The sequence below is a fragment of the Equus caballus genome, chromosome 3 (assembly GCF_041296265.1).
Source record: "Equus caballus isolate H_3958 breed thoroughbred chromosome 3, TB-T2T, whole genome shotgun sequence".
NCBI lineage: Eukaryota > Metazoa > Chordata > Mammalia > Perissodactyla > Equidae > Equus > Equus caballus.
In genome coordinates this window covers 87,849,165-87,871,478 of record NC_091686.1, presented here as the reverse complement: position 1 = coordinate 87,871,478, position 22,314 = coordinate 87,849,165, and the positions used below count along the sequence as shown (strand labels likewise).

Below are 22,314 nucleotides of genomic sequence, written 5' to 3'. Positions count from 1 at the left end.
TTTGACTTCACATTGGATAGGACTGCATAGTGAATGACCTTGGGTGCTTCCTCTGCACTGCTTTGCAGTTAGTTAGGCAAGACTAAGAGCTCTCTTTCTTCCAAACTAAACTCCCAAAAGGACCTAGAGCCTTCATGAACTCAAAGTGCTGAACAGCTGGTTTTCTAACACTCAACTAAATGGCTAGCGCCTAAGCCCAAACTGCATTTTTCCTCCCACGTAAAGCTGTTCTCACATTTGCCCTGTTTAAAGAAAATAATGTGTATTTTGGAGTCCCTCTCCTGGAATCCAAACCCATGGAGCACATAGCTGCACTCTCACCCAAGCATTCCTTTCCACAGGAAGCTGAAGGAACACGGGACCTCTGCATCTGCTGACCCTCCAGCTTGCAACCAATGATGCTTATTGGTATCCACCCAAGTCTTTACTACACACTACAAGAAAAAAAGATGGTATTGGGGCCCTCCTGGTGGCACGGTGGTTAAGTTCACGTGCTGTGCTTTGGCAACCCAGGACTCACTGGTTCAGATCCTGGGTGTGGACCTATGCACTGCTTATCAAGCCATGCTATGGAAGGCACCCCACATATAAAATAGCGGGAGATATATATAAAATAGAGGGAGATGGGCACAGACGGTGGCTCAGGGCCAATCTTCCTCAGCAAAAAGAGGAGGATTGGTGGCAGATGTTAGCTCAGAGCTAATCTTCCTTGAAAAAGAAAAAGAAAAAGAAAAAAGATAGTATTGTAATTAAGAGCTATTTCAATTCTGCCTTTGGTATATACTGGTGGAAAGAGATAACACAGTTCAAATGGGTACAGAGCCAAAGAGCACCTTAAATTCTCCAAATAGTTCAGTTATCACAAAGATCCAAAGAACACATCCGATTAACTTACAGAAGTAGATTTCAACATCTGTAGTAAGAATCCCTATAGTGTCCCAGATAGATCAGGGATCCTTTAGAATGGCAAATACTTTGCTTAGACTCTTCCAGATTATCAGTCAGATTGCCTAAGATCTTGACCTTCAGATGCTTAAACAAGAATCTCATAAGGGGTTTACTCTGACCCAGAGGAAATGTCACTGAAATTACTTCTATATCATTTGAATCAAGTATTTTTGCAAGATATTCTCAAAATCAATTACTCCCATTCCAGAACCCAGGAAGCCAAGGAGAAAATGATTCATTAGGCATTGGTAATCTCCAATAGCACTGCATAACCCAAATGACGTATTTGGCATTGAGGTCACCCATATCAGCTCTTAAATGCTCTAACATTCATTACTCCTCACATATCAATAATTTAGATTCACCTTGGAAGTCTAGGTTCATCAATTTTCTAACCTTCACCACCCCATCTAACACAGCAGATTGAGAATGAGTACGTGTGAGAAAGTTGAAGAAAAACCCAGGCCCCAAATTAAGTACTTAGTACTCTTGGTGCCTCTGAGTTTCCCATTTGTTTTCTTAACACAGAAGTATTGGGGCCTTTGCCAGAAAGATCAATGGGCTTATACAAAATTGCCTTCAGGAGGTTCTGAATGTATCCTTTCTATCTTCTTTAGATACAAAGGTCTCTAGAGCTTAGATCAGATGTATTTACTCCCAAGAAAGTGAGCTCCAGACACAACGTCAATAGAGTAGAGACAGCCCTTTCCTGGAGATAGTTCTCTCCTACTCTAAGAGGTCCCCTTGGTAGACAACAACTAGCATAGAAGGCACCACTGTAATGAGACTTAGTTCAGTCTGAGGTGGCTTCCATTTGTGTGATTAGAACAAACCAGGCAGGTGTAAAGGGCCAGTGCTCAGCTGAGGAGCAGAATCCCAGGAGCCCAAATGATGGTTGGGGTTATATTAAGTAGTTGTGGCTGCATGTTACATGGGCAGGTCTACCAGTTTAAAAGAGATATGCAGGACTAGACAAGGGAGTTAGGTTAGAAAGGTATGAAACATCTTGGAAGGTGTCCTTCAATATGACAAGAACTTGCTTATTAAACAGTTTCTATGGCTTCTTTCATGCAATGTCAAATGAACATTGGTTTTATGGAAATACTGATGTTGAGAAAATGATGCATAATAGAGAATTTTGCAGATTTTTTTTAAATGTCATTTTTGGAACACACAATTCTAATTCTGAGTCACTTAATCACCACCCCCCCCAGCAACATGACTATCATTTCATATCAGTTATTCAAGCAACAAAGAATTAATTACAGTACTGGAATCTCCTAGGGGATTCCTACTTTGAGTTAGTTTCCAAAGGTTAGCCACAAGAGTTTCTAACCACAGGAGAGGCTGAAAACTGAGCTTTCACATTTGCAAAGTGTCTCATGGTTGGGTTATTTTGTAGAGAAGTTGTACAAAAGGAAATTGGAGGGATATGGGACTTATTTAAATTATCCCCACAACTATCTGTAGTGAAGTTACTGGAACTTCAGAGACTGATGAGCTGAAAACTTAGTCCTATAAAACCGTGAAGGGATGATACCTGAGGGGAATTCTGGTAAGGCTTAAAAATAGGCTTTCCGAGCTAAAAGGTATTTGGAGAAGCCCACCATCCACTCCCACATGCATAGGAAGGATGACCTTTAGATGGTTTTGAATCACCTAAGTAAAGAAGATTCCGTAAGCTTCCTAAGCAATGAATATCTGTGGCAAACAAGTATTTCACTATGTTCTGTCTTAAGAGAAGCTAAGTCATCCATTTTGCTCTTAACATTAAGGAACTGCCCAGGTCTCATGTAAGAGTTCTTTGGAGTCTTGTGATTCCATGGATTCTAGCATTTAAAAATCGTGGCCAAGCCCCTGAAGTCAGGTCTCTGAGTAGTTTTGGGCTGTGCTGATAATTTATTCATTCTCTGTTCCTTGCATCCCCAGAAAAAAGCACAAATTGAGCCAGAGATTCATTTGAAGAAAAAAAAAAAATCATGTTGTCCTCTAGAAGAAGGTTGCCAGATAAAATATTTGGGATATACTTATACCAAAAAAATTCTTCATTGTTTATCTAAAATTCACATTTAATTGAGTGTCCTGTATTTTTATCTGCTAAATTTAGCAACTCTGCTCTAGAATAAAGTGACCATAATCTCAATTAGAACTGCAGAATCTCAGCTTCGGTAGGGGGTTTAGAATTACTCTAACTCAAGTTTCCACTCAGTTATAATATTAACAATTAGACTACAATATGACTTTTACTTGAATCCTTCTAGGAACGGACATTTTACTACCTCTGAACCGGGCAGTCAAATTTTCAGTTACTACAAATTTCTAGCACGTCCCATCTTTCACTGTATCTACTTCTGCTTTGGGGTAACTTTCTCTACTGGTTCTAATGTGCTTTGTGGAGTTAAGAGATTCTGTGTTTCAACCACTTCCTACTTATTGGAGAAGATGGAATTTAAATAAGACCTCAGCACGTCTGACTTCTTGCTTTCATATGTTAACATCATGACATCTTTACCTAGCTAGGATCCTGTCCAATCTTTCTTATTATAGATAAAATTTCCTGCTTCCTGTATTTAGCACTTTTCTCGAATTGTAGCTCATTCTGGGCTCTGCTATTCCTTCTGTGCTTAACTGACCTTCCTTTCATCTTCTTTTCTGGATCCTTTTTCAAAAATCTGAGTTTCATTAGTGCTTCCTGTCCAGTTATCATGATCCAATTACCATGCTTCTGGAATTCTCCATCAAATATTTTATTTTATTAGAGTGAATATTTTTAAGATTCTCATCTGTCTTAACCCAATGTTTCTTTAAGAGTGTCAGACCATACAATCATATCTTTACATTTTCTCCCACTCCCCCCTCCCCTGGCAAATATGTTTAGCACTTTTAGTTACAGTACATGTCTTTATTCTCAGATAACCTGGACACTTTCTTTCCATGTTCCAGTGCTTTCATATCACCATTGTTCTTGCTCATTGGAAAAAATTAAGCCTGATTTACTTGATTGATTTTTTTGCTTTCCATGGGATAAATTTGTCCCCAAAGAAAATCAAATATTTATTATAGTTCACACCCACTTTCATTTTTTAAAAATCAGAATGAGACTTTCTAAAGCTTTCTTCCCTATTCAATCTTGCCTTGTGCTACTATTGAGGTCTCTCTTAGGAAAATATCATCAATATATTCCTTCCAAAATGACTCAAAATGCTACATGTTAATTAAAGAATATACTACAAAAACTATTTCTGCGTGTGTGAGACTATGTTATAGGTTGCAAAGCTCTTTCATATCTATTATCTTATTTCATTTGCATTACAATCCTGCAATACATCAAGAATTCTTATTCCTTTTCACAGATGGAAATACTAAAACTAAGACTGTTGAAATGCAAGGTTACATGGCTAACAAAAGCGGGATATAGGAGTTGAACCTAGATTTTTAAAAATTTTGTCTTTTTTTTTTGCTGAAGAAGATTCGCTATGAGCTAATATCTGTTGCCAATCTTCCTCTTTTTGCTTGAGGAAGATTCTCACTGAGGTAACATCTGTACCAGTCTTCCTCTATGTTGTATGTGGGTCACCACCACAGCATGGCTGCTGACAATTGGTATAGGTCTTTGCCCAGGAACCGAACCAAGGTGACAAGTAGAACATGCTGAATTTAACCACTAGGCCATGGGGCCAGCCCCAAGTCCAAAGTTTTAATGATGTCTTTTTTGTTTCCCTCTCCTTTTTGTCCTGCTTTGTTCTCCATTTACCTTCACGCAATGTCCTCCTTTCTCCCCATATTTTCAGCCACTTTGTGGATTTCCGTAGATTAATATAATCTTTTATATATTATTACTCCTTTCTGCTTCTATTAGATGTTGTTTTCTAAAAAAAAAACAAACAAAAAGAATACCCTTCCATGTCTTCATGTAAACTCTAAATATTTGAAGGGATGGGAAGATACAAGCACTTTACCAGATGTCTTGAATATCCTTATAATTTGATCACCTGGGGTCCCAATCTTTTTCTTCTTCATCCTTTATCTTCCTAATTCTTGGCAGAGCATGTATGCCTAATTAATACAGACAGGTGTGCACACACATGGACATAGTGTTATACCTCATGTGAATTTCCATATGATGAAAAATAAGAAATAAAATGAAAAGAACACCCTTCTATATCTTCATGTAAGCATTATGAGTTAGTTTTATTTTTTGTTCTTTTTATAAATGTGGACCTCAACTGTATGGCTTTCCTATTTTCAGTATTGAATCAGGATAGCATTCTGTCCAACTATTATAATAAACATTTATATATGAGTTAGGGTAGCCTAATAGCTATAACAAATATATTCCAAAATACAGTATGAGTTCAACACATTAAAAACTTATAGGCAGGGGTCGGCCCCATGGCTGAGTGGTTAAGTTCATGCGCTGTGCTGTAGTGGCCCAGGGTTTCACTGGTTCGGATCCTTGGCACAGACATGGCACCACTCGTCAGGCCACACTGAGGCAGCATCCCACATGCCACAACTAGAAGAGCCCACAACTAAAATATGCAACTATGCACTGGGGGGGCTTTGTGGAGAAAAAGCAAAAAGAAAGAAAAAAAAAGGAAGATTGGCAACAGTTGTTAGCTCAGGTGCCAATCTTTTTCTTCTTTTTTTGAGGAAGATTAACCCTGAGCTAACATCTGCTGCCAATCCTCCTCTTTTTGCTGAGGAAGACTGGCCCTGAGCTAACATCCATGCCCATCTTCCTCTACTTTATATGTGGGACGCCTACCACAGCATGGCTTGCCAAGCGGTGCCATGTCCGCAATCAGGATCCAAACCGGCAAACCCCAGGCTGCTGAAGTGGAACATGCGCACTTAACCTCTGTGTCACCTGGCCGGCCCCTCAGGTCCCAATCTTTAAGGAAAAAAAAAAAGCATTAGGCAGGTGAACAGTGGGACTGACCTCCTCATGCAAAATGAAGTCTCAATTCCAGGCCACTGGAGAGGGGCGATGAGCATGGAGGAACATACATGAGAAGTTTTATCTCATTTTCAGGCCTGTAAGTGGCATGAACCACTTTTGCTCCCAATCCTTTGCTGGCACTCAGTTACATGACCATGCCTATTTGCAAAAAAGTTTGGTAAATGCCTACCAGTATGACCAGAAAGAAGATTAGAACATAGATTTGGGTCAGAAACCAGCAATCTCCACAACATAATCAGCTGAATCTAAACTTTTGAGATTAATTTGATGATACTTCTGTAGTCATATGACAAAGTTTTAAAAAATATTTTGCATTTGCCTAACTCTTTGTCAGTTATTGGATATGCAACTTGTAGCAATGTAGATTTCAGAACTAGACTTTCATTTTGTTTTCTCCAGTTCATTGGAGACGTTGCTTTGTGCAAGATAATATATGGTTCTACTTTCCCTTAGGTGGATCAACCTGGGAAAAGGCATCTGTAATGTGTCTCTTTAAGTGTATCCTTCCTGGATGTAATCATCTTCCTACAGGAATTACTAAACCCATAGTTGACCCAAGTAACGATACAACATGTATAAAACAAAATGTTTCCTTTAGGAAATGAACTAAGCCTATAGTTACTTATTTTTTTTTTAAAGTATCTTAGAAAAGCTTCCTTCTTTAAAGACATGTGTTTGCAAAGTAAGAGTTACAACTCATACTAACGAATGATGATATGTTATGATAAGATTCTCGGCAATGAATGGTTTCAGAGATTTTATTGGAAGATTCACCACTTTCTGTGTCCGTGTATTATTGACAAGTTGACTGCCATTGGACACTTTTGTTGAAGAGATACCAGCATTAGATAAGATTGCTTAGAGTAGTTATAGTATCATTCTTTTATTTCATTAGTATATTCTAAGAAATTAGATTTGGCTTAAGAAAATGTCATTCAGAAGCATACAAATTATTCAGATAGAAAATAAAAATTATCTCCAGTTGGGATTGAAGTCAGACACTTCCTTTAAATTATGGAGTTATTATTAATGTTATAGAATAAGTACCCAAATCTATAAGTCTATTAAATTCGCCTTGCATTACCTCTATTTAGATAGAACTTGCGATACTGTCATATTCATCATTGTGGTCTGCAGTGTGATAATTAGCAATCCTACTTAATAATTCTCATATAGCCTTTCCCTTTTTATAGTGTACATTTTGTGCGTCTTAGATCTGCCTTCCCTCTGCCTCTCCTCAGTGCTAACCAAGAAATTCCAGAGCTTAGCCTTGGAAGTTAAAGGCTGCCCTATTAGTAAAAACAATCTCAGCAAATTAAGAAAGAGACTGTGTTCTGCCTTTACCTACAACTGCAGAATTGCAGATTCAGTTCTGCTCTAGTGGTAAATTAAGAACTCACAAATCTTACTGTCTTGTTCAGGTTAGGGGAAATATATAATCCTTTTATTTACTATTATTAAAACTGTCCTTTGAAGTATTATTTCAACATAGGATCCTTATGATATCAGGGCTTCTGAGAGCACAGCAATGCCCCGTGAAAGTAAAGCTTTACCCTCTAAAATGTCTGTAACACAGGTGAGTTGTCTTAGTAGATAACACTTTGTTTCCCTGGTAATATTTAAATTGACATTTCTCTTTTGGAAAGGTACCAATAAATACTTGTGAGATTTGTCAAACCACAAGATTGGTGACACTGTCCTCTTCTCTCTCATGCGTGGGAATAAAATGAGACTTGTGACTGTTAGATTTTTGATATAAACAAAAAGTCTGAGAATCTATCTCACTGAAAATAAAAACTTGATGACATCAGGAGCAATGCATATGGAGGCTCTCCTTATATCCTCCACTAATATCAGCAAGCCTCAGTCAGTCCACCAGACAATAAAATATATACATACTGAATAAGACTGGGATTACATCCTGCAATTGCAACTGCATGTAAAATTGTTGTATTCATGAATACATGTGAAAGAAGTAAATTGTAGCTTGGTATTCAATGCTTTTAATGATAGAGTCAAAGCTTAACTCATATTCTTCCTTAAGCTTCACGCATATTGGGGTCTTTGCTATTGTTAATATATGCTTCATCTTTTCTGGGCTACACTTCCTTGCTTAGGTTGTTCCTTTGCCTAGAATGCCCTTTCTCTGTTCTATTCCTTTTTTTATATCTTCCATAATTTAATGGCCATCTAAAAGGTCACCACCTTCCAAAAAAATTCCACTCTTCCTTGAACCTAAACTGAAGTAATCACGTTCTTCTCTGAATTCTCACAGTAATTAGAAATCTTAAAATAATCTACTCTGCATTATAATTATTTAATAGTTATATCTGTTATTATATTTAATCACCTTGAAACCATGATTGGTGTCTAAATTTTTTTTTAATCTTCTGCAAATCCTAGCAAAATATCTTGTACATCGAAGGAATTCAATCAAACGTTGAAAATATTATTTAATTTCAAAAATATATTTAATTTCAAAATAATATCCTGTTTGCATTAGGATGTTTTTCGACAGGCACGAAAATAATCTGCTACATAATAGCAAAGAAATCACAAAGTCTCATCGTATTCACTTGAAGCAGAAGATTACGTATCTCACTGATTCGTTATCATGGTAACCCTGGTTGTGTGTGGACGAAAACTAGACCTACGTTTGAGGCATCAGGCAGAAAGCAGTTGCTGCGCTGTCACAACTTATTGATTGAGATTCTACTTTGAATGCCTTGTAGCTTGTTTGTGAGCCTCTGAGAAGTTTTAAAAAGTGGGAGTCAGACTCAGGATTTTGCTTCCTTTTGCCTTTTTGATTAGTGTATAGCGAGAAAGAGTGATTCAATCTTAGCTCAGTGTTTTCAGGCAGCAGCTCATGAGTGGGAAGTTAAAAGAAAAGACAGACAAGAAGAAAGGGGATAGAAAGGAAGCAAGTGAATTTTAAACCTCAATTATACAAATTAAGTAGTTAACTGATAATGTTACCGTTCTTTGCTAGAGTCTATTTAGCTTGACCTGTGGATGAATGGATATTAGGAAAAATTAGAAAGAAGCTAATATTTATTAAATGGTTACCAAGAGCCAGGCACTCGGCTAAGTGATTTGCATGAATTATTTTATTCCATTTGAACAACAATTTGTGATATAGGTAGAATCATCATCCCCTTTCTGTTGATGAGGAAGTTGAGGCTTTAGGAATTTAAGTCCAGCTACAAGGTTAATAGCCAATCCAGGGCTCACATTTCAGTCCATCAACCCCCCAAGTCTATAATCTTTCCACTTTCACATGATGAATAAACTCAAGTATGATCTTAATATTGACATTTTCAAATATCTTTTTTTTTCTTACTTCTTTCTGACATTCTTTAATTGGGGAACTTCAATTCGCTGTCTAACTACATGCTCTAAACATTCTGAATAATTACATAATCAAGGCAAAATCCTAGGTCACAGAGTAAATAGCACTTTCTGAAATACTTTCCCCTCTGAGGAAGCACAATCAAGTTAAAGCAAAAATAGCACAAAGAGGCTTAGAGTCTGGTTGCAGAGTCAGGCTCAATGAAATTTAAAGAAAACCAGGAGATGGGGGAAAAGCCTCAAAGTGGGGCAGCTGAAAGAAGGCCAGATTCTCTAATCATCTCAGTAGATTAGAATTTTGCTATTGAGAAGAGTCAGAGGGTCACCCTATTGAGACTCTCTTCAAACACATTTCCTCCCCCAGCTTCAAACTTGCTCTGTATATGAGATGTTTGAATAACTCTTTGAACCTACGCATTTCTCAGCAGAACATAGGAAAAGAACTGATTAGAAATTTAAATTTCAGAAAATTCAAAATTACAAAAGATAAATTTCTTCCCAAAATACTGTGCAGTGGCTTCCAGTGAGTCTTATCATGCCCCTTACAAAGGGTAACTGCACTGACATCCACACAAGAATGGACTGTTTGAAAACATCCAGAATGCTTGGACAAGCGAGAATGAGTAAAGAGAAAAATTACATGTCAATTCTCAATTATGCAACGCCCCTGTATGCACTCAGTAACTTTTATTGAATTAACTATCTTATTAATCTTTTGCACATCCAGCAGAAGGTAGGAAGGGTCAGTTTGTTAATGTTTTTTACGGGAGGTCCACTAAGTTCAGAGTATTGCAGTGAACTCTGTACAGAATACATGAGCATGGGAGACAGACTCCTGGACTTTAAGCATCTTTCAATGCAATGGAAAAACAAATAAGTACACAGAAATGTGCTCATTTCTATAATCAGAGCCCTCTGACATGGCACACAAATGTGTTATCATCTGTAGGAAATGTACCAGACAGCATATCTGTCTTATCTGTACTACAAACACATGGCCTCTGTTCTGTGCTAACCACTTCAGACACGTCAGTGTTACAGACAGCACACACTTTGTTGTAATTACTCATTTGGCTTTCTTCCTCAAATACTGTAAGTTCAAGAATGAACGAACTATATTTCTACCTCGTAATGTATAAAGTGGTGCTTTATATAAATTATAGGTGCTCAATAACAATTTTTGAATGAATGACAAAAAATGAATAGAATGTTTTCTGAGTAACTTAGACATGTTCACAATCACCTCAAATTTTGCCCTTTTTAAAACAAATCCTTTTCTTTTAACCATGTTAGCTGCTCTTGGCTGATAAGTGATAGAGTTTCTTATATAATAAAGATTATTAAATGACTACTTCTCAAAGAAAAAATTGTAAAATGAGGGTCAATTTGATTTGGAGAACTTCCCAATCCACCTTTATTCACCAAAATTCCGCTTTGTGGTACCACTTCAGGGTCACACCTCATTCATTCTTTTCACATATGTACATTAAACACCCATTTAAGGGCTAGAAGTAGAATAGCACACTAACACCTCATTCTCCGGGAATTTACAGTCTAGAGATAGAAAAATAAATAAGAGCAATGAATGAAAATTACAAACCATGGTTAAATGCTAAAGTAAAGCAACATAGTGAGAGAAAATCCTGATCTAGTCCCACATAGGGATCAGGATTATCAAGGCCAAATTCTAGACCTTTCAATTAACTGTCCTCATTCCAACAGGCAATTGAACCATCTCTTCAAGGCTGACTGCTCAGTATTCAGACTGAAATTACCCTCTGTCTCATCTGATGACTTGGTTTTTACTAACACATAACAGCACTTAGGTAGTCTATCTCAAAAAGTAGTCCAGCCTAAGGTAAAAGCTAAACATTTAAATTCAATAGCCCATCACAGAAAGTCAAACAGAATTACTACAGTTGAAGCCTGGCAATCTGAATTTTAACAGGTTCTTCAAGTAGGTTTCATGCATACTAAAGTTAGATCCACTACCTTATGCTGACCTTGCTCACACCTCTGAGTTTCACACCTGGTTGTTTTAGCTGAAACTCTTCTGTTCTGAATTCAACTCAAATATGGATTTTCAATTAATTATTTTTTAACAAGGTGTCATATAAATTCAATAGGAAATCATGAAGTAAAAGCCATGAGAGGCACTTTGAAAGACACAACAGAGAAAGTTCAGTCATTCTCATCAAAGAATATAATATTAAATAGCATGGATAATTCCTTCTGACAGAAATCACTTTTCCAAAAGAAAATATAAACTCTATTTGGCAGCAACATTCTTTGAAGTTTTCAGTGAATCTCAAAGTAACCTTAATATATTTGATTTTATGTCTTACAGCCTAGGCACGAACTGACATAAATTAAGACACACAGTAAGTAAAGAAGGGTGCTAACACACAGCAATATTTTTAGTGATACAAAACTGGAACTGGATTTGGAATATGCAGCCCTGGTGTTAACTCTACCATTGACTTTTTTATATTAGGTAGATCTTTTAAGCTTTCTGAGCATGAAGTTCCCTAATTTTTGATATTTGGACAACAGTACAGATACCACACTTGTAGGATGAAGAATCAAATTGAAAAAAGAGCATAAAGTGTATAAGCTTGGAAGTGTTATTTAAATGTATAATTTGAATAATAATCATTGTCACAAATATTTACTTTCAATGTCAAACACCTGGGAATTATAACAGAATATTTAGGGAGTCTCTGTTGATTAACTGTATTAGAAACTAAGCCCAGGAAACAGAAATTATGTTATATGTCTCTCTTACATTGCCAAAATAGTTGCTAAGTGTTTAGTACACTTTAAGTACTCAATTTCTTCAATTGCTTCAAAAAGAAAATACGGGAGCTTCTGTTTCTCAAGGAGAGGGCACTAACATGAACTGGATCCCTTCCATAAAACCAATATGGGATATGACTCAAAAGTGAGAAGGTTTGTGGATGTTGAACCATCCCTGCATCCCTGGAATAAATATGCAAATCAATCAATGTGACACACCACATTAACAAAATGAAGAATAGAAATCATATGATTATCTCAATAAACACAGAGAAAGCATCTGATGAGATCCAACATCCATTTACAATAAAAACTCTCAATAAAATGGATATAGAGGGAAAGTACCTCAACATAATAAAGGCCAAATATGACAAACCCACAGACAGTATCATACTCAATGGTGAAAAATTGAAAGCTATTTCTCTAAGAAAAAGAATAAAGATGCCCACTCTCACCACTCTTATTCAAGATAGTATTGGAAGTTTTAGCCAGAGCAATTAGGCAAGAAAAAGAAATAAAGGCATCCAAATTGGAAAGGAAGAAGTAAAACTGTCACTATTTGTGGATGACATGATTCTATACGTAGCAAAACCTAAAGAATCCACAAAAAACTATTAGAAATAATGGATGAATAAAGTTTCAGGGTACAAAATCAACATACAAAAATCAGTTGAATCTCTTTACACTAATAATGGACTAGCACAAAGCGAAAAAGAATACAATCTCATTACAATTGCAACAAAAAGAATAAAATACCTGGGAATAAATTTAACCAAGGAGGTGAAAGACCTATACACTGAAAACTATAAGACACAATTGAAAGAAATTGAAGACGACATAAAAAAATGGAAAGATATTCCATGCTCATGGATTGGAAGAATAAACATAGTTAGAATGTCCATATACCTAAAGTAACTTACAGATTCAATGCAATCCCCATCACAACTTCAATGACATTCTTCATGGAAACAGAACAAAGAATCCTAAAATATATATAGAACAACAAAAGACTCCAAATAGACAAAGTAATCCTGAGAAAAAAGAACAAAACTGGAGGCATCATACTCCCTGAATTCAAAATATACTACAAAGATATAGTAATCAAAACAGCACAGCACTGGCACAAAAACAGACACACAGATCAATGGAACAGAACTGAGAGCCCAGAAATAAAACCACACATCTACAGACAGCTAATCCTTGACAAAAGAGCCAAGAACATACAATAGCGAAAGGAAAGTCTCTTTAATAAATGGTGTTAGGAAAACTGGACAGCTACACACAAAAGAAGGAGAGTACATATGAATGCTATATAATGTTATAACCCAAAGTTACTGCAATTAAAAAAATTTTCAAAAACATTTCACAAGCAATGGGAGAGAGGAACTGGGAATAGACTGTTATAAGGTTCTCACACTGCACATGAAGTGGCACAGTGTATTTAAGGTGGACATAGATTATTTTTAAATGTAAACTGTGGGATGCTAGAGTTAAAAAATTTAAAAAGAAAGAGAGAGAAGGAGGAAGGGAGGGAGTGGAGGAGAAATAAATAAAAAGAGGTAAAATGAAACAAAGAACAAATATAATGAATAGAAAGCAGCACAATGGTAGATTTTAATCCAACTATATGGAGAAACATTTGAAATATGAATAGTTGAAACAAACCAGTTAAATGACAGAGATTGTTGGGTTGGATTAAAAAGCAAGACCCACTGTATGTTGTCTAATGAAAGCCACTTTAAATATAAAGCCTTAGATAAGCTAAAACTAAAAGGATGGAGAAATGTATACCATGAAAACAAAAAATAAAAGAAACCTGTTATAGCATTATTAATTTCAAAGTAGTCTTCAGAACAAGGGAGTACCTGATATAAAAAGGGATATTACATAATTACAAAGGGGTCAATTCTCTGAGAAGACAAGACAATTGTAAATGTGTAAGAACGTAACAAAAGAAATTTCAAAATGTATGAGGCAAAGACTGATAGAACTGAAAGGAGAAATTTACAAATCCACATTTTATACTCGGAAATTTCAACACTCTTCTCTCAATAATAGATAGAAAAATGAATCAGGGAATCTCTAAGTATATAAATAACTTGAATAGTACTATGAACCATTTATAAAATAATCCACCCAACAATAGCAGAATACACATTTTTCTCAAGTGCATATGAAGCTTTCAAAAAAAAATATATCATACCCCAGACGAAATGTTAAACTTTAACACATTTTTTAAAATATAAATAAAATAAAGTACATTTTCAGACTATAAGGGAATTAAACTTAAAATTAATAATAAAGGATATCTGGAAAATCCCTAATGTTTGGAAATTAAACAACTCATTCCTAAATAACTCATGAACAAGAAAGGAATTCTAAAGGGACTTTTTTAAATGATCAACTAAAACATAATAAAAATATCACATACAAAAATATGTGGGATGTAGCTAAAGCAGTGATTAGACAGAAATTTATAGCATTAACTCACATGTTAAAAAAGATGCAAAATTAGCAACCTAAGCTTCCACCTTAAGAAACTAAAGAAAGAAGAGCAAATTAAATAGAAAGCAAGCAGAAGAAAGGAAAATATAAAGATTAGAGCAGAAATCAGTGAAATGAAAGCAGCAAACAAGAGAGAAAAATCAAAGACCCATGTATGCGTTCTTTGGAAAATTAGTAAAATAGACAATCCTGTTGCAAGATTGATAAAAAAAAAAAAAAAAAAGAGCGAAGACACATATCACCAACATCAAAAATGAAGGAAGGGACATCACTACTGATACCACAGATATCCAGAAGATAACAAGGAAATATTGAAAAACTCTATAGACAGAAAGCCAACAGCTTCAATAAAATTGACCAATTCCTTAAAATATACAAACTATCAAAGTCACTAAAAGAAATATAAATATATAGAGAGAGCGAGAGAGAGCGAGAGGGCAAGAGAGAGAGAGAGGGAGATTTTAAACAATTGGCTCACGTGATTGCAGAGGCTGGCAAGTCCAAGATTTGCAGGGTAAGCAGGCAGGTGGAGACTCAGGCAAGAGTTGGTGCTGTGGCTCAAGTCTGAAAGCAGTTTGAAGGCATATTCCCCTCTTCCTTGGAGGACCTCAGTCTTTTTCCTCTTAAGGACTTCAGTTGATTGAATGAACCCACATTATGAAGTGTAATCTGTTTTAGTCAAAGTCTAATGATTTAAATGTTAATATCATATAAAAAATACGCTCACAGAGACATTCAGACTGGTGTCTGATTAAGTATCCGGATACCATAGCTTGGCCAAGTTAACAGAAAAAATTAATCACCACAATATGTACACTGAAAACACAAAACACTAATGAAAGATATTGAAGAAGCTCTAAATAAATGGAGAACTATAGCACGTACTTGGATTGGAAGGCTCAACATTAAGACATAAGTTCTACCAAAATTGATCTACAAATTGAATGCAATCTCAGCCAAATCACAGAAAGCATTGTAGATTTTGTCCAGCTAATTCTAAAATTCACATAAAAAGGTAAAGGAACTAGACTAACCAAATATTCCTGAAGGAGAACAAGGTTAGAAGAATCACTCCCCATTTTAAGACAACTTATAAAACTAAAGTAATTAAGACAGTGTGGTATTGGCAAAAGGACAAACAGATTAGTGGAGTAGAATAAAAAGCCTAGAAACAGACCCATATGAATATAGTCAACTGATTTTTTATAAAGGTGCAAAGGCAAATTAATGAAAAAAGGTCTTTTTTTTTTTTTGAGGAAGATTAGCCCTGAGCTAACTGCTGCCAATCCTCCTCTTTTTGCTGAGGAAGACTGGCTCTGAGCTAACATCTGCTCCCATCTTCCTCTACTTTTTTATATGTAGGACACCTACCACAGCATGGCTTGCCTAGTGGTGCCATGTCCACACCCGGGATCCGAACCGGCGAAACCCAGGCCGCCAAAGTGAACATGCACATTTAACCACTGTGCCACTGGGACAGGCCCCCCCAAAAAAGGAGAGTCTTTTAAACATATATTGCTGGAACAGCTGGACATCCTTATTCCAAAAAATGAACTTCAACATACACCTCATATCTTATGTGAAAATTAACTCATAATGAGTCATAGGTGTAAATTCAAAACATAAAACAATAACATTTCTAGGAAAAAACAAGGAAAAGAAAATCTATAAGACTTCAGGTTTGGTAACAAGTAGTTTTATACGACACCAAAAGCAACAGACATAAAAGATAAAAACTTGGTAATAATGACTTCATCAAAATTTAAAATGTGCTTTTGCAAAGGACACTATTAATAGAATAAAGAGAGAAGTTACATACTGGAAGAAAATATTTGCAAATCATTTAGCTGATAAAAGATTTGCATGCAGACTATGTGAAAACCTCTTAAAACGTAGTAATAAGGAAGAAACTGCACAAGAACAAAAAAGAAGCAAAAAGATCTGAAGAGACACTTGAGCAAAGTAGTTATACAGGTGGTAAATAAGCACAGAAAACAACTTCTCATCATCCTTAGACATTAGGAAAACACAAACTTAAAACCACACCAAGGCATTATTAGAATGGCTAAAATTAAAACAAATGAACAAACCCTGAAAACTCAAAATCTGGGGAAGATGTGAAGCAACAGGAAGTCTCCTTCATTGATGGTGGGAATTCAAGATGATACAGCCACTTTGGAAAACAGTTTGGCAGGTTCTTATAAAGCTTAACATATACATACCATATGACCTAGCAAGTGTTAGGCTAAATAATAGAAAATCATTATGGATATGAGAGACTTGAAAAACTCTATTAATCAACTTGATCTAATTGACATTTATGGAACACTTCACCCAATCATTCAATTAGATAGAACATGCGTTGGACCATAAAATTAGTCACAGTAAATTTAAAGGGCTTGAATCACAAAGATTATATTCTATAACCACAACATGAATAACTTCAAATTATAGAAAAGGTAACACATTACTGGGTAAAAAAAAGTTCCAAGTTAAAGAATGACATATCAAAATTTTTGAGATGCACCTAAAACAGTTTAGAAGAAAATTTTAGCTTAAATGGTATAAAATCAATGACATAAGTTTGTAGCTTGAAAAGTTAAAAAACGATTGCTAATTAAGTCCAAAGCAATTAGATGCAGAGAAGTAATAAAGGTAAAGGTAGGAATAAATAAAATAGGAAAATAGAAGACAAAATAAATGAAATCAAAAAAAAACTGGTTCATTCAAAAGATCAATAACATTGCAAAACATCTAGACTGATCAAAAAAACAGAAGACACAAACTACTAATAACAGAAACAAAAGAGAAGTAGCACTACAGATATTAAAAGAATAAGAGAATGTTATTAATAGCTTTATACCAATAAACTCAACAATTTAGATAAAACAGAAATATTCCCTAAAAATACAAATTATCAAAACTGATCCAAGAAGAGATAGTAAAACTAAGTAGCCCTATATACGCTAGAGAAAGTGTATTTCAACTATAAACCTCCCCACAAAGACTACTCTACGCCATATAGCTTTACTGAAAATTTTACCAAATGTATAAGAAAGAAAGAATAATAATCCCACAGAAACAATTTTACAATAGAGAGAATACATCACAACTCATTCGTTGAGTTCAGCATTACCCTGAAACTAAAATTAGACTAAGACATTACTAGATAAGAAAACTACATAAAAATCAACATTAAAATACATAACAATATGTTAGTCAATCAAATCCAAAAATATATAAAAAGGAAAATAAATCATTTCTAAGTGGATATTACCTCACAACTGGAAGTGGTTTTAATTTAATGTAATGCAATGCACAATAACAGACTAAAGTGGAAAAATAAAATAAAATTCATTTCAATAAAGGAAGGAAAAGCTATCAGACTGGGTGAGCTCCAGAATCTGTGTATAAATTCTGCACATAAACTCTCTGGTTAATTGCTAAATTTCAGGATCAGGTAAGAAGCCCAGGATGAAGATAAAAGAGGAAGAAAGAATGAGGATGAAGGAGGAGAAGGAAGAGGAAAAGAAGCAGAGGAGGAGAGAAGGAGGGGGAAGCAGCAACAGCAGCTGGAAGGTGAAAAAAAATCAGTAGAAACATCAGCTGCTGAATGGTGCAGAAGAAATAAATTTCACAATTTGAGTCCAGACAAGTTAACTTATGAGGAAAAAGAGAAGAACAAAATAATAATAATATTAATAATAGAAAGAAAAAATCAGTTTCTGAGTTGCTAAAACAAATTATCTATGATGTGCACTTTTCCACCAAAAATTACTAGACAAGCAACAAAGTAAAAATAAAAACAAGAAACTGTGATCTCTTTTTATGAAATAATCAATTAATAGAATCTGACTCTGAATGGCCACAGATGCTGGATATACTAGGCAAAGAATTGAAAGCAACTATTAAAAATATGTTCAGGGGCTGGCCCTGTGATATAGTGGTTACGTTTGTGTGCTCCACTTTCATGGCCTGGGGTTCACTGGTTTGGATCCTAGGCCTGGATCTAGCACCATACATCAAGCCACGTTGAGGCAGCATTGCACAGAAAAGAACTAGAAGGACCCACAAGTAGGATATGCAACTATGTCCTGGGGCTTTGGGGAGAAAACAAAAAAAACAGAGGAAGATTGGCAACAGATGTTAGCTCAGGGCCAATCTTCCTCACCAAGAAAAAAAGAAGTTCAAATAATTAAAGGGAAACATTTGAAACTTAAAGGAAAACACAATTCAATGTGTGAACAGATTGGGAATCTTAGCACAGAAACAGAAACTATAAAAAAGAATGAAATGGAAATTTTGGATCTGACAAGTACAATAACAGAAATATAAAATCTACTAAACGGGATCAACATCAGTTTTAGGATAGAAGAAAGAAGAATCAATGAATTTGAAAGGAGATCAATGGAATGAATAAAGACTGAAGAAAAATGAATAAAGGCTCAAAGATTTGTGGGATAATATCAAATGATTCAATGCACCTGTCACTGGAGTTCCAAGAAAGTAGAGACAAAAAGTGAAAGAAAACAATATTTGAAGAAATAAGGGCTGTAATCTTCCCAAATTTAGCATAAAGGAAAAAAAGAGAGAAGAAAAAGAAACATTACCTTGCAGATCTAAGTTTAAGAAATATCCAGTAGAACAAACATAAAGAAAATCACACTCAGGTACTTCATAGTGAACTTCTGAAAACTACAGATAAAGAGAAAATCTTGGAAGCAGCAGAAAAATAACACCTTACATAGATGTTAACAATGATACAATCAATGGTGGATTTTATATCACAAACAGCAGAGCCAGAAGACAACAGAATGGCATGTCCAAAGTACAGGACAAAAAAACCCCACTTCAGTTAAGAATCAATCTATATCCAGTGAAACTACCCTTCAAAAATGAAGTCAAAATAAATTTTTTTTTAAAAAAATGAGCTATTAATAGCAGATTTGCCCTAAAAGAAATGCTAAAGGAAGTCTGGAGGATTAAAGAGAAATGATACCAAATAGCAGCTCAGATATTTAGGAAGCAGAGAAACTGTATATATATGTATATGTAGATATCTATGTGTGTATATATCTGTGTATGTGTATATATGCACGTATATATGTATGTATATACACACAGACATATATATACACACATTTTCTTCTTTTAATTTCTTTCAAAACACAAAATGCACATATTGCATTATCCCATTTATATAACATTCCAGAAGAAGTAAACCTAATCCTTAGGGACAGAAAACAGATCCGCTTGCCTGAGTTGGGGATCAAAGGCAGAAACTGACTGCAAAGGGTCACAATGCAACTTTCAAGGGTGATTGAAATTTTCTACAACTTGACTGTGGTGATGAGCCACAGACGTATACATTTGTCAAAACTTATCAAACTGTATCTTTAACACGGATGCATTTTATATATATAAATTATACTTTATTAAATTTGATTAAGAAAGACAAAGTAAAAGACTAATGATTTTGACAAAATATAGGTAAGAATTTCTGTTCAATGAAGACTACTACGAGCAAAGTTAAATAGAAGATTAAAGACTAGAAGGGATGTGTGTAATGTCTGAAACTAATAAAGTATTAATCCGGAATATAAAAGAAACTCCTGAAAATCAACAAGGGAATGACAGGAAACCCAAGAGAAAGAGTGGAAAAAGGCTGCATCTCTGAAAAAGGGCTCATCTTCACTACTAAAGTAACACAAATTTCAAACTGCCAGTTTTCAAATTGACAAAAATCAGAAAGTTCGATATTACCAAATGTTAGAAAGTATAAGGGTGAAATTAAGCTGCCAGGTTTTGCAGCTAGACCTGTAAAGCGATTCAGCCATTCTGCAAAGCAATCAGGAAGTACTTAGTGAAATTATATGTGCAGGTAACCTAGAAAACCCTCCTCTGGTAACACAAAATGTCAATCATAGGAGACAAGATGAGTACAATGTGGTATATGCATGAGATGGAACTCAAGGCAACACTCTGAAGAATAAAAGTAGATGTACAGAGTAGACTTAATAAATAATAAAAAAATAGTGTTGAATAGAAAACCTATTAAACAGAATAAGATGATTCAAAATGATTTATGCAAATTAAAAATAACACATGCACACATCTAGACAGACTAACACGATCTAATTTTCAAAGATACACTTAAGTCAATGTCTAATATGAACAGGAAGGGAGAGGAATGCCAGTAGAGATGAGGAATCAAGTAAAAGAGGTAAGTATGAAAAAATAAAAGGAGAGAGGCCTTGCACAGACTGGTATCAGAGAGGTATAATGAATTCTCTGCACACAAAGTAAAAGTGTATTTGCGTATGTTCATGCTTCGCAACACTTTTGTAATGTTGTGTCCATATCCTTATATCTAAGCTATCGCTCCTTTCTCAAATGATAGCCTAGACTTTGAAGACAACAGCAGTATTCCAGGCATGTGCTTTGGATTACTGTCTTTCTGTATAGCACAATGGATACAGCATTCCTTGGGGAACATCAAAGAATCATTTTATCAGAACTTTTTCCTTCTAAAGAGAATATATTTATTTTTCACGGTGTGTGACATACTGCTAAGACTCCTCTTGTTTTAAATTGAAAAATATGTCAAGTTTCGTGATTCAGTTTAGTTGAACCTTATGAAGTAATAACATCTCCCGCTTTGTAACAAGCGTTTGCTGATGGTGGAAGAAGGCATCTTACCTTGTCTAAGAACAATCTATTTACAAATCCCTTGAAGATCTATTTTCTACCTCAACTCACACCCATTTTTACTCTTTTCCAAAAACTGTTGATACTTTTATTTCAGGTAAAATCCTATTAGTAATAGTTTATGAAAGAGTGTCATCATGAAGCTCTCTCTAGTGGACGAGAGAAGACAAATATAACGATAAGGAAAGCGTGTGTCTTAAATGACACTCCATCCCTTAAAGGACGAAGAAATTATTCAAGAAGTGGGTCAGAGAAGCATTGTGGAAGAAATAACATTTGAGCTGGACCTTGAAGTTAGGGAGAATTCAGAACTTGTGAGGTGGAGGGGCAGATATTCCAGGTAAAGAGAACGAAGGGCAGCAGGAGAACAAAGAGCAGGTCAAGGAACTGCAGGCATCTCTGTCGACACAGTACATCGTACCACGTGTGCAGCCACACGGACTAAGGCAGCAAAACTCAGTTGAAGGGCATATCGTGGATAAAGAATCTGAACTCTATTAATACAGTTTGGGTAAAAGGCAATGGCACATTAGAAACAAGTCTGGAACATTAAACAGCTGCACGGGAAGAGCTTGGAGAAGAAATGAAATGGGGAGATTGGGTAGAAAGTTATGAGAATTGTCCTATTAAGAGATAATGAGAGTCTGAAATAGGGGAGATGCTATAAAAATGGAGAGAAGAGGAATAAACGTGTACAGGCAAGATTTTCTAGGAAACAGAAATCAATTGGGTGAGGGAGATAATAAATAAGTTAAAATGAATGATTTTTTTGGTCTAGGTGATGGGTAGTATACTTTATTCATAAATAAGAACAGGGAAAAGGAGGAAAAGCAAGTGTGAAATAATCATAAATATATATATTGGTCTCTGCTCCAGGTTCCTGCTAATATTTGACCTTTGACCCCAGTTCCTAACACAGAACTCCTAAATCCTCTGGAATTTCGGATTGATAGGAGTGTCTGACACAGAGCTCCTAAATCCCTTGGAACTTCCGGGGTGACATAAACATCTTTTGTTTAAATAAGGTGACTCTCAGTGGCTCCTGG

General features: G+C 35.5%; 1 protein-coding gene across 10 annotated transcripts in view; it reads right to left on the bottom strand.

The window, feature by feature from the left end:
• COX7B2 (cytochrome c oxidase subunit 7B2) overlaps window positions 1–22,314 on the bottom strand; it is a 125,254-nt gene that overhangs the window by 49,722 nt on the left and 53,218 nt on the right. For 2 of the 10 annotated variants that reach the window (XR_011437139.1, XR_011437138.1), the window contains exon 3: window positions 5,891–6,049. The exons of 4 other annotated variants lie outside the window; for them this stretch is intronic. The gene's annotated coding sequence lies outside the window, so the exon portion shown is untranslated. Of the gene's footprint in view, window positions 1–4,702; window positions 4,818–5,890; window positions 6,050–22,314 lie in introns of those variants that run through there. 4 more of the 10 variants (XM_023638146.2, XM_023638144.2, XM_070262499.1 and 1 more) reach the window with 3 other exon arrangements.